Source organism: Heteronotia binoei, chromosome 3 (assembly GCF_032191835.1).
Source record: "Heteronotia binoei isolate CCM8104 ecotype False Entrance Well chromosome 3, APGP_CSIRO_Hbin_v1, whole genome shotgun sequence".
NCBI lineage: Eukaryota > Metazoa > Chordata > Lepidosauria > Squamata > Gekkonidae > Heteronotia > Heteronotia binoei.
In genome coordinates, this window is record NC_083225.1 from 42,858,424 (window position 1) to 42,862,360 (window position 3,937).

The window sequence follows — 3,937 nt, forward strand, 5'->3', positions numbered from 1 at the left end:
CAACTTCAGTGGTCTTAAAGGTGCCACTGGACTCAATCTTTGATCTATTGCATCTTCCTAATTCATGTTCCTCACCTTTGGGCTTCTGCCTTGAATTGTTACTTTGGAGCACATGGGAGAAAGGCATGCTTTTAATAGGCTCTGTGAACAAACAGTCAGAGCTGGATGCGGTAAATGGAGTTTCAACACACAACCCTGGAAGTTTTAGTAATGTAAATGATTTTTATAAGCAGCTGTTAGGTGTAAAAAGATAAAATGAACTTTCCCATAAGCTTATGTAACATGCTGCAGTGAGTGCTGCCATCTACAGTACATATATCTGCAATGGTAGCGGAAAGTGCTGTCAAGTCATAGCTGAGTTACGGCGACCCCATGGGGATTTTAAAGCAAGAGACATCCAGAGGCCATTGCCTGCCTCTGCATCATGATGACCCTGGACTACCTCAGTGGTCTCTCATCCAAATACTAACTGGGGCCAACTCTGGTTAGCCTCCAGGGTTTTACAAGCTCGAACTAGCCTGAGCTATCCAAATCAGGGCAGATGAATCTAGCGGTGCCTTAATTGCAGTGTCCCTAGTCAGTGGCTGAGATCACGCACACTAAATAATGCACTTTCGATCCACTTTCAATGCACTTGGATTTTGCAAGTTCACACAGTAAAATCCAGTGGGAAAGTGCACTGTAAGTGGATTGAAAGTGCTTCTGTCTAAATAGTATTTGGATGGGAGACCACCAAGGAAGTCCAAGGTTGCTACACAGAACCAAGCAATGGAAAGCCACCTCTCAATGAGTCTTGCCTTGAAAATCCCATGGGGTTGTGTCACACTGCAGGGGACCAGGGAGGGCCTTCTATTGGCTGCTACCATTCTAGTAAGGGTCTGTATGGGAGGGCCGGAGCACCCACCCGAACCCTGTAGCTTCCCTATTAGCAAGTACCTTTTAACTGTGACAGAAGACACATGAGGACCCAGGCAGTTCAACAATAACAAGAGTTTTGGAGGAGAAACTTGTCCAGAGGGGTGGGACCTGGGAGGAAAGCAATAAAAGTCCCAGCTACAAAGGGACGTTCTCTCTGGGGAGTCTGCAGACCTAGAGAGGGTGGTTCTCTCTGAAGCTGGAGGCAGGCTGTAGCCAGAGAGGGATCCCTTATCCCAGGAGGGTGAGTTGGGTTGAAGTTAAAAGAAAGGAATGTCTAGTTAGTTGCATCAGAGCAGTTTATTTCTTTGTACCAACCTTTACTGTGTTTCTTTATTCACTGTTATGGTAAAAAGTTTTACAATCCACTTATTGTTTTTGAACACTTATAATAAATTTTTTTGAAGAGGTGGAAGCATCATTGCAAGAAATAAGGTTATACTCTATCATAATACTGCTAGGCAAGAAGCGGCTTTGACACCATGTACTAAGCTCTGTAGCCGCATCACTTAAATTTAAAGCAGGGGTGTCAAACCTGCAGCCCAGGGGCCAGAGCAGGCCCCCGGGGGTTCCTATCAGGTCCCTGAGCAGATTTGCTTTCTTCTTCCTCTCTTTTGCTTCTGTGTCACAGCTTGCTTTGTCAGGCTTGCTCAGTCATACAGGAGCTACAGAGCTAAGCCTCTATTATCTCCATTAGCTGAGACTGCTCTCTTGGAGAGGAAGGGGAGAAGGGAGAGCTTACTTTGCCAGGCTGTCTCAATCATGCAGCAGAACTACTGAGCCATGCCTCTTTTCCTTCTATTGGCTGAGGTTCCACCCTCTCCTCTGTCCCCTGGGAAGGGTCTGAAAGAGCCAGAGCTTCCTTTACCCATTTCCCTCAATCACACAGGAGTGATGCTAAATCTTTAATTGTTTGTCTGTGTCCTTTATAAAGTTTATATATCCACTACCTGGTATTACATTTTATGACACATATGGCCTAGCCCGACAAGGTCTCACTTATGTCGAATTCGTCCCTCATAACAAATGAGTTTGACACCCCTGATTTAAAGGATTACGCTTCAGGCATTGGTTCATTGCCATGAACTGGATGGCCCAGGTTATTATCTTGTTAGTATTTGGATGGCTCTCGCTTTAAAAATGAAATAAACAGCAGGTGGGACTTAATACAATGTTTCTAATCAGAAATGTCATTTCTTCCCTTTAAAATAAAATAATATCTCGTCCTTTTTGAGAAAGTGCTATCTAAAATGGAAAGCTTGAATTCCAGGGCTCGTTGCAGTAGACGGGCAGAGCATATATTTGACCTTGCCTCGATATTTCGACGTAGAAGTTAAATTGGGCACACCCATCCGAATGAAAGGGAATTATAGCCAGGGCAGCTGCGAGTGATCTTTTCAACACCGCCGCGCAGCTAAATACAAAACAGCGCAAGCCTGTTCAGAGAGACGCTTAAAATCAATTGGCTTGCATTTGCTTTTGCAACGATAACGTGAATGCGGGGGAAAAAAATAATAAAAGATCGCTGTCTTCTATCAGAGACTTCCTGCAAAGACTCCCGCGACTCAGTAAACGCCAGGAGCCGGCCGAGTTCAGTCGCGGCGGCTGCAACTAGTAAGAACTACATTTCCCAGCAAGCACTGCACCACAAGGATGTGCGCAAAGACAACAGGCGCAGCCACCCCCCCCCCCTACTCTGGAGGAGTAATATAGGGACACCTCATCGTGGTTGCAGTTTGGTAAGTGCGTTTCTTTGCTTGGTGCTGCTTCAGCTCATATTGACTTATTTCTTCCTCTGTGCTTTAAGTCTCTACACCGGCCATTCCTTATATTCTTGTTAACGTAGGTTACTTTAATCCGAGAAGGACTGCTGGTTTCTTCCACCTTCTGTATCAACGGGGCGGGGAGGGGGGGGGGCTGTTTTTGTATCTATTTTTCCCTTCTCTTTGCACAACAAAGCCTTTTAGGTAGCAAACCCGTTCCAGTTATATAGAACATCTCCCCCCCTCTGCTGTTCCTCCAAGAGGTTCAGAATGGCCTGCAGGGTTCTTCTCTTCGGTTTATCTTCACTGCAACTGGGGTCGCCAGTTGGCCACCGGCAGAGGATGGAGTGGGCTGGGATTGCTAGGACCAGGTTAGGAAACTCTTGGAGATTTGGAGATGGAGCCTGGGGAGGACCGGGACCTCCATGGGGTGCAATGCCACAGAGTCCACCCTCCAAAGCATCTGTTTTCTCCAGGGGAACTGATCTCTGTAGTCCGGAGATGAGCTGTCATTCCCACCTGGAGACTAGCATCCTTAATAGCAATCCTGTGGGGGTAAGCGAGGGTGAGGGAGAAAGAGTGAGTGAGCCAAGACTGTCTGGTGAGCTTCATAGCTGAGGGTCAGTTTGAATCCAGGTCGTACCAGGCTTGATCTGATGCGCTCACCATTATGCTATACTGTTTTCTGGTTAGCTCAGCATTTGTGTCTGATTTTAGTTGAACACCCCTTAACAGTATTTTTATTATCGTTTAAACAACTATCATGCTTCATAGAATAATAATATAAAGGCAGTCATTGCTTCAAGGGGCTTGGAGTCTGGTATGGAAATAACAGGTAAGGGAAGGCAGGGGACTATATGTGATTCAGTTCAGCAGCTTAGAGAATGTGCAAAGTTCCTGAAACTGTCAGTGAGTCACTGAAATGCCAAGCAAAGGGGCTGGGGTGAGGATCCTAGAATGTCTTGAATCTTTCCTCTGTCCCCCTTTCCCCTGGGCAGCTTCTCCCAGTACAGCTGAAAGTCTGCTTGACCTGTTCCATCCTTGCTTCCCATCATGCCAATAAAGGTTATTGAATTGAATCCTTGCTTCCCCATGTGATTCATTGTCTGTTTTTTGAAACGAAAAGTTTTTGATAACTGCTTAGAGAATGTTGTAGCAGCACCTGTACTTTAAGGGAGGCCTCTTTAGAGGCTATGAATAGAGCAAGGCTGATGTATTAAATTTAAAAATTTAAATTTTTAAAAATTTGGTTTCCAACA